Source organism: Sarcophilus harrisii, chromosome 4 (assembly GCF_902635505.1).
Source record: "Sarcophilus harrisii chromosome 4, mSarHar1.11, whole genome shotgun sequence".
In the NCBI taxonomy this organism is placed as follows: Eukaryota; Metazoa; Chordata; class Mammalia; order Dasyuromorphia; family Dasyuridae; genus Sarcophilus; species Sarcophilus harrisii.
The window spans coordinates 418,890,972-418,906,404 of NC_045429.1; the positions used below are offsets into that span (position 1 = coordinate 418,890,972).

Here is a 15,433-nt window from a genome sequence, read left to right on the forward strand (position 1 = left end):
CTAATTAAGAATTTTCAGAAATTCAAAGATGAAGAAATTTCAAACTATTTTACCTGGCAAGAGAATTTTATACCTAGGACCAAAAATTTTCCCTAAGGCTGAATGATGACCTTGCTAGCAAGAAAACCTAGCAAGTTTAAAAATTAGGGGAAGGAACCCCAGATCAAGATCTGAGTCTTAACTCCCCCTTCTTTAGCCTTAGAATTGTTGTAGGCTTTCCATCAACTCATAATCAATTTTAGGTTTCAATATTATTGACAAGCCCAAATGATTAACAATGTCACAATTTTCATAAACAATAGCCAAATAATTTTAAAATTCAGATATAACATAATCAGCCACAAAAAATAGAAATCTCATGTAATTTACATTCGAGTTTCTCATTTTAACATACACTTCAATTGAAAAAGTTATTTTAAAATCAATGAGTACATTAGTTTTGTAAGAGTCCTTATGTTGTTTCCCAATTCACACAAACCTTTTCCCTCTTTTTGTGAGCCAAGAAAGGGTCAAGTGCCCATTTTCATTTCCAGATGCAGGCCTTTTCACCTTGAGATTTTCATCAGCACAGCCTCACAACCTGACTCTTGTTAATGCCAGTACAAGTTTCTTATTGCCCTTTTAATCTTATCTATTGCTTTTACAATCAACCTTTCTTGCCCCTTACTTGTAAACCCTCTCCCCCTTTTTAAACTTTCTATAAATTTTTATAAACTCTATCCTCACTTTCTATAAATTCTTATAAACTCTATCCTTTAAGTGTATTTTTTGGCTTTTTGCTAAAAGGAGAAAGCAAGACAAAACTTAAGATTCAGAATATAGGTAATACATAATGATTTGGGGCCAAATTTCACAAAACTTATACTGTATGTTCAATAGGGCTGAGAGAATTTTAAAGCATAGCTCATGCAATTTTTATGAATTGTACCATATGATCTCTTTAGGTAAGCATGTGACCTCTTTAGGTAAATTACCAGAGAACTTTGTTTTAATAGCCAATTTTTTTTGGCTTAAAATCAAATCAAATACAAATTTAAATTTCTAGTAGCATACTTCAATATTAGTACACAAAATATTTCTAAAATCTTATTCTCAAATATATCAATTGAAAGTAATTCTAATCATATACAATTTAAATTTAAACACACAGAAATTTAGATAATATTTTTGAGAGAAATTTCTTCCCCTCAAAAACTCCATTCTCCTAGACTCCTTGAAATTTTTGAAATGGTAGTAAACAATCTGAGACATGATATGACATCCCCAGAAGCAAAATGGTAGTGGCTCTAATCTCTTCTCTAAACCCTGTATTCTCCCCCAAACCCATGTGGATACCTGGTATTTTAATGCTCGTATAGGAAAGAGGGAAAATTTTTAAAGTATAAAGTGTATTGCTCTAGATTTTTTCCAAGCCTTATGGAGGTAGAACACACCTTCCTACAGAGTCCTGAGTCCATGAGAAGGATTTTAGGACTCTGGGGTTCCAGGATCCAGAGATCCAACTACAGAGAAACTGAGGCTGACTCCAGAGCATGGGGTGGAGGTTGTGGGGCACCTACCATCCTTTGGAGAGGCTGGAATGACATACTTTCTCAAGCAGCAACCCTGGACAATCCCCAGTCCCTTCAATTGAGAGAAGCTTAAAGAATGCTTTTATCTCTTAAAAGCTTAACTTTTAAGAAAAATTCAACTTAGTTTGAATCACAAAGAGAAAAAAATTTTCCCAGACTGAAGCAAACAAAAACAGAGAACAGAAACAGAGAGAAAGCAAACTTTTAAAAAATCCTAGATGGCCAGATCCTTTCATTTGTAATTCAGCTGAGTGAGAGGCTTAAAATAGAAGGCAAAACACACACACACACACACACACACAGAGAGAGAGAGAGAGAGAGAGAGAGAGAGAGAGAGAGAGAGAGAGAGAGAGAGAGAGAGAGAGAGAGAGAGAGAGAGAGAGAGAGAGAGAGAGAGAGAGAGAGAGAGAGAAGGAAAGAGACCCAGACAGAAACAGAGAGGGAAAGAGAGAGGAGAGACAAAGAAAGCTTTTTACATTTCTGTCTAGTACAGAATTGTTCCTCCCTATTTTACTTCCTTTTAGAAGAATGTTTCCTATGACTAAAAACCATTACATTGAATTCCCAATCCCTATATTTATGCACACATGCATTTTTGATTTCCTTCACAAGCTAATTGTACAATATTTCAGAGTCTGATTCTTTTTGTACAGCAAAATAACATTTTGGTCATGTATACTTATTGTGTATCTAATTTATATTTTAATATATTTAACATCTACTGGTCATCCTGCCATCTAGGGGAGGGGGTGGGGGGGTAAGAGGTGAAAAATTGGAACAAGAGGTTTGGCAATTGTTAATGCTGTAAAGTTACCCATGTATATATCCTGTAAATAAAAGGATTAAATTAAAAAAAAAAAAAAAAAAAAAAAAAAAAAAAAAAGAAGAATGTTTCCTGGAGAAGAATCTATTCCCTACCTCCTTTTCCCCTAGAATTTCTTATAAATATCCCTATACAGATCCTTTATGCACTTCTGTGTGGAAATCCTCCACACACACTCATGATCTCAGATCACCCTAATATATTTGCTCAACCCTAGATATATCCTTTCCCCAGTGGACTATTTTGGAAAATTTGGGGGAGAAAAATCCTTACCTGTCCCCCTGGGTGCCTTTGTCTTAGAAGTTTTCCCTTATATCCTAAGATTCTTCCTCCAAGGGCCTTTAACTGGGCTGGTCTAATCTAGAATAACATCCTGGACCAACAAGGACTTCCATTGCCACAAATTTTCCTCTTTGTTCCATATATCAACTTGTGCAGTCCCTGGACAGCTTCCTCTTGCCTGAATTTGTTCAGTCACTCTATTCAGCCACTACTGATGTCTTCGGTCCCCATGGACCCCTTGAGGGAATCAGAGAAAAAAGCCTAAAAGATTGGTGGAAGCGCTCCTCCTCTACTCACCCCTCAGCAGCCACCCAAGATTCTCAAGAGATCCCAGATGAGCCCCCAAGTTGTTATTAAAGACTCTGTGGAAGTCAGTAGGGTGGGGGAGTCGAGCTACCATTGGCCACTACTTCCCCAATTGCAAGCTGGTCCAGGAGTAGTGTTACAATCAAGCTCTTTGGGAGTGAGAGAAGAATCATTTTTTTCAGTGATTCTCATGAAAGTAGGTGTGTTTATTGGTGAGACACACACCAAATACTAAAGCCAGAGCAAGCTTTATTTATAAATTTAGTTCCTTACCCTGCCCTTCAAGGTCTGGATTGGTTGGATTTACAGTCAGTTAGTTACAACTGATCATCAGTTTTGCAATCCAAAGTACAATTAGGTGGGATTTATAATCAGAGTTAAAATTGGCCAGATTTACAATCTTTATTAGCCCATTCTATATGTTCTGTCATTGACCCTAGCTGGTTTGGGTCAGTTTAAGCCTGGGCTCCTTTGTCAGAAACTTTGTTGTTTAACCAGTTCCTTTACTTACACGGTGATTGGTTGGAGATAACAAGATACTTCACCCCTCCTTTCATTCTGTTTTGACAATATCTGTGGAAATCTAACTTCTCCTACTCCTCACACATTGTAGTTTATTTTGTATATACTTGCAATATATATAGTCTCTCCATTAATAAAACATAAACTCCTTGAGGAATGGTTTATTTTTGTGTGTTCCCAGCACCTATTAACTTGTGCTTTGGAGGATGTGTTCAAAACATCTCTTGGCTGAAGATAGGTTTGAGGCAGGAAGACCCAACCAACTAACTATTGCAATAACATAAGTGTGATGTATTTTCTAAAGGTACTTCTTTGCGGCTTCAGCTCAGAGGGGAGTGGTTTGTAACATAATGAGACAATGCCCTGGTTCACTGCCAAGAACTTCAGCAAGGGAATAAAGGTGTCCAGGAAGAAAGGAAATTTAAATACCAAGGGAAAACATAAGATAGTCAAATAACAGAGTATCACCACATACTAAGACTGCTGCAAGGTCAATGAATACATCACAATCAGCTGATGCCCATGGAACATCTTGATCATTAAAAGCATAAAGGAAAAAAAAAATATATATATATATATAAATATAAATAATTATGTGAATACAGGTGAGTTGGATTTAGAGAGTGAGGGCTGTACAGTCACCAGTCACCAGTCTCACTTTCTCCTCCAGAATCCTCTGGGACCAATAGCAAAGTATAGATCAGGAAGACTGGAGATGGCCCTGGATGCAGTGAGCGACCTCAATCTTTTTTAAGCTTCAACAGGCCTTAGTTTGATGGAGGCAAAGCCCAATCAGAATTTATGTCTAGGGAACAAATGAGACCGAGCACTGCACTACCTATGAATTTGGATATCACCTGTTGGATCTTTAATGGATTTTTGTGCTCTGTGCTCTGTGCTATTTTTCTAACATGATACTTGTGCTGTACATTTGGCTCTGCAGACAAATTTCATATGAATGCTATATATTATGATCTTGCATGTGGTTATTTGCTGGGTATTTGGGATGATGACCTGGGTCTGTGTGTTTGTTAATAACGTTTATGATGAGCACCTATGAATATACCTCCATACCAAGCGTGTTATGACTATTAGAATATTTTTTTTAATTGAGGGGGATAGTATTGGAAAAGTGATCATTGTGATACTGGCAGAAAATAAGATAAAATGCCAGTTCCACCAAACCCTTACTCTCTTGTTTACCTGGTAAAATTTGCAGGAGCCACAGGTAGCACGATTGGAGTGAAAAGGAGTTGAAAAGAAATTTCTAACCTTACCATGTAAAATTAGATTAGGAAATAGTAGGTAAGACAAAGAATCAGTTCCAAAGATATCTTTAAATACTCAACAGTTTCTCTACCTAGCTGGCTCACTGAGTATGTCTGCTTGGTTGGATAATTTATGGAACAAATGGGTCAGAGTGGACGGATACTTTCTGCTGTAGGCTGGGAAGTTTTAGAGCAGTGGTTCTCAAACTTTTGTTCTCAGTATCTTCATGTTGTTAAAAAACTATTGAGGATCTGTTCAAAGAGTTTTTGTTCACATGGGTTATATTTATAGCTATTTACTATAATAAAAAATAATTTTGAATTTGTAGATCCTCTGAAAGAGTTTCAGAGACCCAACAGTTCTTTGGACTACACTTTGAGGACCACTGCTAGAGCTTCAGAACAAGTGTCCTAAGAGTAGCCAGAGCAATGGCTCCCTGCAGACACCAGCAGAGAGCAGCAAGGTAGAAAGAACAGACTGGCAAAAGATAACAGCTCAGTCAGAGGAGCAGTTAACCTGATGATCTCCCCAAAAGACTGTGGAGGATTTTCTAGAAAATAAGCAATAGCCGCAAAAGTCTGCAGTAAGAGAAGAGCTAGATGATGAATATGGAAATATATTTAGAAGAATTGCACGTGTTTAACATATATTGGATTATTTGCTGTCTAGAGGAGAGGGCAAGAGAGAGGGAGGGAGAAAAATTTGAAAGACAAGGTTTTGCCGAAGTGAATGTTGAAAACGATCTTTGCATGTATTTGGAAAAATGAAAAACTATTTAAAAAAGAAAGCCAAAAAAATAATAGTTAACATTTCTAGCACTTTAAAAGTTTGCAAAGAGCTTTATGAATATGAATATTTCTCAACAACCCCACCTCCCCAAGCAGATAGGTGCCATCATCATTGAGAGAGGTTAAGTGATTTGCCCAGTTTCACACAGCTTCTGAGGCAGGATTTGAACTTGGGACTTTCCAATCCAGCTCTTCTATCCACTGTATCATGTGGTTTCCTAGATTATATGTTCCTTGTGTGTACCGTCTCTCCCACAGGTGTAAGGTAAGATGTAAGAGCATATACCCCTTTTGTATATTGTGGGGAAGAGGAATTCTTTTTTAATCACTCTTTTTACTGTATTACCTAAATAGTTTTCCTTTGTACTAATTTGTCCTTCATTTGGAAGCCTGCAGAATGTTGGCTACAATATGCCTTGGGCTTAGGAGAGCTTTCTGGAGACACGTATGAAAAATGAGCTGGAGAATGGAGGACTACTACAATTACTCTAAATAGAATTGACTTCTGGTATTTTCTGAAAGATAAAATAGATTTATTCATTTGACTAAACAGAGTTTGAATGGAAGTTGCCTGGGGCAGATTTTGCTTAAAATAAACACACACACACACACACACATACACACACACAAACCCTTCCTTCCAACAACAGCTATTCCAAGGGGAAATGAATGGAGTTTCAAGGTAAAGAGTTTCCCATCATCAGAGGGGAAGCAATAACTGAGTAACTACTTAGATTATGGGAAAAGAAGCCTTTATTCAAATAAGGATTGCATCAGAAGATCTCAAAGTCCCTTCCAATCAGATATTGTGTAATTCAATTATTCCAACAATGGAATGGACTTCTTTGTAAGTGTTGAGTTCCCTTTCTCTTGAAATTTGCAAACAAATAGAAGCTGAATAGATATTTGCTCAGGTTGGAACAGTGGGGATTTCCTCATTAGGTAGGAGGTTAGACTATTTAAAGGAGAAAGAATAGTGTAGTAAAAGGAATGCAGAATGAGGGGAGAAATTGATGGGATGGATCTGTATGGGCTTGTTGAACAGGGAATCCTGTTTAATTTCAATATCATTTCCCTCCTCTGAGCATCAGTTATCTCAGTCTATAAAATGATGGGACAGGTATGTGGTGCAGTAGGATAGAATAATGGGTCTAGAATCAGGCAGTCCTGAGTTCAAATCCTGCCTAGAACTCAGACTAGTTATGTAATCCTGGCAAGTCACTTAAGCTTTATTTGACTCCATTTCCTCATTTGCAAAATGGAACTAATAGTATCACCCATCTCCCTGGATCAAATGAGATAATATTTGTAAACTGCTTAGTTCAGTGCCTGCCACATAGTGGACAATTAACAAGTGCTTGTTCTCTCCTCCCTCTCTGTATTCTGTAGTACCATCCCATTATAGATAGCTGATCCTTCTAAATCTCTAAAGTTACTTCTAATTCCAAGATTTGCAATTCAATAAATACTAAGCATCTATTGCAATGATAGCAGTTGTTAACATTTATTTAGTGCTTTGAAGTCTATAAAGTGTTTTATATGTATATATTATCTCATTTGGTTTTTACAATTAATTTATAAGGTAGATGCTATTATTCCCATTTTAGAACTGTAGAGGGAGGGAGGAAAGAAAGGGAAGGAGGGAAAGAAGGGAGAAGGGAGGGGAGGAAAGGAAGGAGAGAAGATGGAAGAAAATGAAAAAGGAGGGAGGGAAGGAAAGAAAGAGGGAGAGAGAGGAAAGGGAGAAGGGATGAAGAGGGAAGGAAAAAAGAAAGAAGGAAGGAGAGGGAGAAAGAGAAAAAGAAAACCCAGGTAGGATGTTCAATGTGCATTCTAGATATTGCATGTCAAGTCCCAAGCACCCCTACCCAGATGATCTTGTACTGGAGATAAAGAGTGGCTCCCATGAATGAATAAACATCTGGAACAGATTTAATAGTTCTTTCCAAATCATTCCACCTGTAAAGAAAACTTAACTAGCCTCCAGGTACCAGTCACTCCTCACCCCATTCTCCAATTCCTTTTAACCTTATCTCATGCCCTGTAGTTTGCTGTCAGAACTTTTCCAATTGGACACAAATGACCAAGCTCCAGGCTAATTAGTGTGAAGCCAGCTGGAGTCTTTAATGAGGGGTCTAGGGCAAGAAAAATTCATCAGCTTAATTAACATCCAACCCATGCTTTGACCTATCCAGATGATATGAGAGAAGCAAAAGGGGCTACCTCCACAGGACAATAGGTGGTCTGGGGCTGGGAAGAATATTCATAGAAAGGAACACACCCTTACATATGGGAGGGTCATTTATGCCAAAAATATTTATGCAGCAGGGGGTTCATTGGGAAGAAACCTGGACAGGGAGTCAAGAAACCAGCTTATAGAGGTCTTACAGAGTACTACACAAAGAAGTATGGATTTTACTTTGATAGCAATAAGGAATCCTTTAAATCCTTGAATATAGAAATGATTCTAGGGTGAATATTCTGGAAGTAGAATGAAAAACAGGTTAAAAGGGAGCAAAAGGAGAGAGGGGAAGACATATTGGAAGCCTGCAGAGTCAGTGTGAATGATTTTTCAGGCATTCCTCAAATGTTATCTTCCTCCCATGAAAATAAAAGCTTTTTGAGAGCTGGGACTATCTCTGATGTTTGCTTATGTTTGTATCCTTAGTTCTCAGTGCAGTGTCTAACACATAGTAAGCCCTCAACAAATGCTCCTTTTTTCCTTCTTTTCTTTCTTCCTTACCTCCCTCTTTCCCTTCTTCCTTCATTCCTTATTTCCATATTTCTTTCCTTCCCTCTTTCTCTCTCTTCCTTTCTTCTTCCTTCCTTCCTTCCCTCCTTCCTTTTTTTCCCCTTCCCTCGAAGAGATGGATCAGCCAATGATACCAAAATGGTATCATGTTTTACATGAGTATCTTTTTAACCCATTCAAACGGAAGGCTTGAACAGTGCCATGATAAGAGATAGCAAGATACAGATACAATCACAATGGTCTTAATCCTTGGGTATCCGAGTCTTTAGGTTTTGATAGAAGAGGCAGGGAAAGGGAGTCTTAATCATCATAGAAAGTCACTTTTCATAATCAATGATAAAGATAATTTGTCTCCCATTTCTTCCACCAGATCAGGAACTATCTCTTCAAATCAGGACTACAGTTATCAGGTTCTAGTCAGAGCAGCAGCTGATGCTTGTCAAGGTACATTCAGCACACAATACCTACCATACTGGGGCTGGGAACCAAACCTCCATCTCCATGATGGAGATGTTCCAATATGGCCCCATAGTTATTGGCAACATGTCAACCAGAGCAACATGAGTCTCTGGAATTTCAAGATTTTAGTCAGATACTCTGATTGGCTTTCTGCTTCTGATGTCACAGGCATGGAGGTAGCAATTATCAAGATTTCATGGAGCACGGAACTTTTTAGCTTAGAAGGTTCTGAGCCCAGATGATTTCACAAAAGGAAGAACTGCCAAGCAGGAGGAAGGGGGCAACTTAGATCACACTTACCCTGCACAGTGTCAAGAAAGACTAGACTACCCAAACCAGAAGATTTTTTGGGCGCAATTTACATTATAGGTGGGTGATGATGAGAAGCCTAGATTTAGAGAGTATCTATAAGAAGAGGATACAGAAGGTGGATATTAGAGATATTCTATATATTAGGACAGTCTAAGTGATTCAGTAAATCAAAGGTCTAGAATCAAGGACACCTGAGTTTAACTCTAACTTCAGACACAAGCTGTGTGACTCTGATTATTGTCTTCCTCAGTTGCCCCATCTGTAAAAGTGAGATAATAACAACTCACCTCCTAGGACTGCTGTGGGGATAAAGTGAGATAATATCTGTAAAGTATTTTACAAGTCTCAAATGTTAGTTGTTGTTGTTGCTATGTTGGTAACTGCTTGGAGATGAAAAGTAGAGGAACAAGAAGGGTCAAAAATAATCCTAAAGCTAGAAGAAAGGGAATAGGAATGTGGTGAATGAATTTGGAAGGAGGTCAGTTTTGGACATTTGAGTTGGGGGTAGACAATGAAAGATCCAAGATGTAGGGGTTCATATTGATACAAGGACTAGAGAGACATAAGATTGTTCAAGATGTATGATGATGGACTTAAGACTGAAGTTCCTAGAAGAGGGTACAACGGAGAAGGCTCAAAGCCAAGGAGTGAGTTAAAGCTGGAAGAGCAACCTAGAAATGAGTCAATGAGAACATTGAGGGTAGCAGTGAGGGTGAGTGTTGGACATGGGTGTTAATCACCCAAAATGAAAAGTTGCTCAAAAGTCACTGAAGTTGGGTGGGAGTGTAGAACAAAAGAATGGTGATGAGGAACAAGGAATGTATGTCCCTCTCTAACCCTGGCCCAGAGAGTTGGGATATTAGAAGGATTAAGCTCAAATAGAGAGGTTTGCAAGGGAGGCAAGAGAAGCAAGAAGGAATATTGGTTAAAAGCTCAAGGATATAGATGACTTCAAAACTAAGAAAGTAAGGCTGTAGTTTGATGAGGTTTCAAATCTGTCCATCACTATTTATGTAACCTTAGGCAATTACCTTAGTCCTATAAAATGAGGGGTTGATTTAGATAACATCGAGGCTAGATAGATTTCTTCCAGATGACCTCTTCTCTATAAATTTTCTCTTAGAACTTTACAAACCAAAAATTGGATTATAGATAAAGGATTCATTGAGTGGTATCACAGGGCCATAGATTCTGGGAAATCTCTCCATTTTGTTGTATTTTTCAATCATGTCTTAACTCTTTGTGACCCCATTTAGGCTTTTCTTGGCAGAGATACTGGACCAATTAGCCATTGTCTTCTCTAGCCCATTTTACAAATGAGGAAATGGAGGTAAATAGGGTCAAATGACTTGTCCAGAGTGACCCAGGAGCAAGTGTCTGAAGCTGGATTGGAACCCAGGAAGATGAATCTAGGCCCTTTATCTACCTAGTTTCCTCCATATGTCCATTTACATGAAGTTATTTAAATGTATATACATAAATCTATATGTATAAGTGAAATTAGATACACATATATGTATGTGCATATATATATGCAATATTTATTTACTTATTTATAGAAAGGGTTTTTTAATTTATTTTAAATACTGAGTTTCCTCATTTAGGCCAGTCTGGATATACATATATCGATGTGTATATGTGTAGTTAGACACACATATATATGTGTATGTATATATATATAGAGAGAGAGAGAGAGAGAGAGAGAGAGAGAGAGAGAGAGAGAGAGATTATAGATATTTATTTATAGATAGATTTTTTTTAAAAATCTTAAAAGACTAGGTTTCCCCTTCTAGGTTAGACTGATATATATTTATATATATCCAGATCTATGTGTATATGTGCAGTTAGATATACACAGGCACATATATACACATATATATATTTCTAGATATAGATTTTTTTTTTAAAAAAAAACTTTTAAAGATTGGGTTTCCCCATCTAGGCCGGTTGGGTATGGATATTCTTGGGCCTAGCCCACAAATGATTCGCATAGGAACTTTGAACTGTTTTGTTTCTGATCTGAGTCAGTTTTTCCCTCTTTAGGCAACCTGATTGCTCCCAACTCCTAGAGACTCACTATAACAAAGGTGAACTTTGGATGTCCGCACTCATCAGCATAGTCCACCGCAACTCAGAATTTTAGAGTTAATGAGATCTCACCAGCCTCCGCCTCTTCAGCAGCTAAGATTACAGGTATGTATGTATACATTTGGCTAAATTCTATATTCTTAGGGGCAGGAACTTTGACTTTTATTTGTTTGTAAGTTCTATGATGTCTATCCAGTCCAATCAAACAAGAATCTCTTAAGCCCCTCCTTGGTAGGTAAGTAGGTGAACGAACTAATAGAGAACCAGCCAGGAGTCTAAGAGATGTCCCTTTGGGTCCTGCCTCTGGACAAGTCATTAACTCCTTTTGTCACTACTATTTACTAAACACTGACTTAGGTGCCAGAAACACTAGGAATAAAAAGAAAAATAAAAGCAGTTTCTGCTCTCAAGGAGCTCCCAGTCTCATGAAGGAGGTAATGTGCAAAGAAGTATGTCCAAAAAAGGTATGGACAGAATTACCTCAGAAGAAAGATGCTAAGATTAAGGAGGACTGGAAAAAGCTGCTTGCAAATAATGGAATTTAAATTAAGACCTTAAGGAAAACAGGCAAGTGAAGAGGCAAAGATGAGGAAGAAAAGGCATATGGAAGAGTTGGTGAACATACACAGAATCTAGAAATGGATCAAGGAGAACAATGTCATTGGATCAGAGAGTATGTGGTGGGGAATGAGATGTACAGTATATAGTGTTGGGCCTGGAGTTTGTGAGCAAGTCACTTAACTCTATTTGCTTCAGTTTCCTTATCTGTAAAATAAGCTGGAGAAGGAAATAGCAAAACGCTCCAGTATCTTTGCTGATAAAACCCCAAATGGAATCATGAAGAGTTGGACATGACTGAAAAAAATAATAGACTGAATAACAATTTCTTGAAACTCTCTCTTCTCCGGGTTTTTAAGTCATTACTCTCCCCTGGTTCATTTCTTCATTGTTACCCTGCTCCTTTCTGTTCTGCTTTCCTGAAGACAAATACCTTTTCCAGGTCACGTCCACTAATCTTTGGTGTCCCACAGGATTCTTTCTTGAATATCTTCTCTCTTATTATCTCACCGTGTCACCCAGCTGTCCATCAAGGAGAAGGAGATGATCGGTAGTGTCAAAGATTACAGAAATATCAAGAGGACTGAGAATTCAGAAAAAAAACATTAGTTTTCACAAATAGAGGATAAATAGTAAGTTTGGAGAATGCAGTTTTGGTTGAATGAAAAGTGAGAAGTCAAACTGCAAAGAGTTAAAAGACTGAGAGGGAAATAAATGGAGGCACTAATGGTAAATAGCTTTCTCAAAGAGTTAAGCCATGACAAAGAGGAGAGATATAGGAGAATAGCAAGAGGGGATAGGTAGATCAAGTGAAGGATTTTTGAGCCTAAAGGAGACAGCATATTTTTAGGTAGCAGGAAAATAATCAGTAGAGAAGAAACAATTGAAGATAAATGAGAGGAGAATGGCTGAATAAATTGTGATATGTGAATATTATGGAATATTATTGTTCTGTAAGAAATGACCAGCAGGATGAATACAGAAAGACCTAGAAAGACTTACATGAACTGATGCTGAGTGAAATGAGCAGGATCAGAAGATCATTATATACTTCAACAACGATACTGTATGATGATCAATTCTGATGGACGTGACCTTCTTCAGCAATGAGATGAACCAAATCAGCTCCAATGGAGCAGTAATGATCTGAACCAGCTACACCCAAGGAAAGAACTCTGGGAAGATGACTATGAACCACTACATAGAATTCCCAATCCCTATATTTTTGTCCACCTGCATTTTTGATTTCCTTCACAGGCTAATAGTACACTATTTCAAAGTCCAATTCTTTTTGTACATCAAAATAACTGTTTGGACATGTATACATATATTGCATTTAATTTATACTTTAAATATTTGACATGTATTGGTCAACCTGCCATCTGGAGGAAGAGGTGGGGGGAAGGAGGGAAACAGTTGGAACAAAAGGTTTGGCAATTGTCAATGCTGTAAAATTACCCATGCGTATATCTTGTAAATAAAAAACTATAATAAAAAATAAATAAATACTATCTTCTCATAAAAAAAAGAAGATAAATGAGAAAGTAAAGATAATAAAGGTACAGTCTGCAGAAAATGGAATGGAATTGTAGCCCTTGAACATAAGGAGGGTTTTGCCTTGGAGAAGGAAAAAACCACTTTCAGGGAGTCATCTAAAACCAGCTATTCTTAAACTTTCCATGTATGCATTTATACCTTGGAATTGCTGCAGATCAGAACTTGATTAATTGTTCTGTTGGTTGTCTAGACTTAAGATAGCAATGGAGCAAAAATTTAATAATATAAATCAAATTTAAAAGTGAGTAATGTGTACATATTCTTTTCCAGAAAGCTATTTGTTAAACATTTACCAACATAGCACTAAGCCAAGTGTTTGTGCAAGACAGGAGTAAAGAAGGAGAACGTGGCAGAAAGCATCTGAGTGATGAAAGAGAAAAAGGGCACTCTTTGCAAATGGCTTCAGTAATTTCAGTGAAATATGAGGCAAGGTTCTCATCTGAGAAGGCAAGGGAAGGCTGCTGAGATGAGTGGGATAGAGAATGGATCTGAGAGACTGTAAAAGGGTCTCCTTGTCTCAGGAAGAGCCCAGCTGAGACTATCTAACACAAACTTGTAGTGGTCCCATTCAACACAGCTTTGTACCTGTTTCCTTATCGGTAAAATAGAATTTGGACTTGCCCTCTAAAGTCACTTTCAACTTTGAATTGATCATCTTTGAAATTAGAGAAGTCACCAGCTTACATTAGCAAAGGGATTTCCTCCTCATGAATTCCTCATACCAATGAAATTACAGCTCCAGACACATATATCCCTGTTCATATATCTGTCTGTGTTGTTTGGGCATTAGTGATACAACTCTATTTTATGTATAGTAGGTTCTTGGGTAACACTGATTTATATGATTTAGGTTCATTACTAAACGGTATTGACAAATATGACAAATATTGGAGATAGAGGATGCATTTATTCAGGTTGAGCTGTTTTGTAGATGTGGAAGTGTATTTTGGTGTCCTTTTCCTTAAAGCACTATTTCCCCAAACCAGGAACTTATATTCCCGGTTGAAACCTCTAACAACTCGCAACCCAGTCACTATGAGTAAACTTCTTAACCCTTCCCCACCCTTTTGACATAATTACTCTCACTCAGGATTTTAGATATCCGTTTCTAGCAGTCTTCATCTATACCCAGAGAAATGGGACCATCCTTTCCTTCATGTATTCTTCCAGCTCACCAGCCCTTCTGCTATGTCACACCATATCAAACTAGAAATAAGAAAGTTATCGAGTTTCAGAAATAAATAAAACACTAAACTATTTGCAAGGGAAAGAAGTGAGGAGCATGTGTTTTTGTTGTTGTTGTTACCAGTGATTTTTCCATAATATTCTCTAAAAAGGAATGACTCGAACACAAGATGGCAGGACATGGAGAGACATCAAAGATGAATTTAGGAATAAATAAGGTCAGGCTGGTGTCATATCTCACTAAGGCAGCAGAGATAGGCAGAGAGATACCAAAAACATACCCAACTGGACTTCCAAGATCAGAGATATTGTCAAGGTTACCTAATCTAATGGGTATAAATTAAAAGGGAAAGCAACAGGCTTAAAGGATTTTTTTGTTGTTATTGTTTTCTCAAAACAAATTCCCCACCTTTGGAAAACTTGACGGAAGCATGCTGAGACTGCATATGCACTGTAATTTGGCAGATTGACTGATAAGGTACTAGTAGGCAATGTTTGCTGGTTTCTCAGAGACAGGGCCATTATGAAACTTTTTTTCCCCTGCAGTAAAACCAGCTTAAGCCAACCTGGCTGGGTATCTGCTGCCCATGCTCTTCTTAAACATGACTCTTGCTGATGAAACCGGATGGGAGCATTTTCTCCACTTATTACAGGCCTGTTTGTAGTGACTTTATTTTTATTGCCAGTCACACAGGGCCTTCACATGGGAAGAGGGAAGTTATGTTTAAAGGAAAACAGGTGAGCAAGCAAAATATCTCCTCCGTCCTGTCATCCCCCCTCCCCCCCCCACCGTGTGTGTGAGCTGTGCAAGAGACAGAGAAAAGAGGGTCAGAGACAAGGGAGAGAGAATGTATATGTGTGTGTGTGTGTGTGTGTGTGTGTGTGTGTGTGTGAGAGAGACAGAGACAGAGACAGAGACAGAGACAGAGACAGAGAGAGAAGAGAGAGAGAGAGACAGAGA

The 15,433-nt window shown here is 38.0% G+C and overlaps 1 protein-coding gene across 2 annotated transcripts in view; it reads left to right on the top strand.

Moving 5' to 3' along the window:
- Nucleotides 1-8,994: 8,994 nt before the first annotated feature.
- MAB21L3 (mab-21 like 3) overlaps nucleotides 8,995-15,433 on the top strand; it is a 33,371-nt gene continuing 26,932 nt past the window's right edge. Inside the window, exons 1-3 of one of the 2 annotated variants that reach the window (XM_031967362.1) lie at nucleotides 8,995-9,141; nucleotides 11,128-11,277; nucleotides 15,019-15,210. The gene's annotated coding sequence lies outside the window, so the exon portion shown is untranslated. The remainder of the gene's footprint in view (nucleotides 9,142-11,127; nucleotides 11,278-15,018; nucleotides 15,211-15,433) is intronic. The other variant, XM_031967361.1, reaches the window with a different exon arrangement.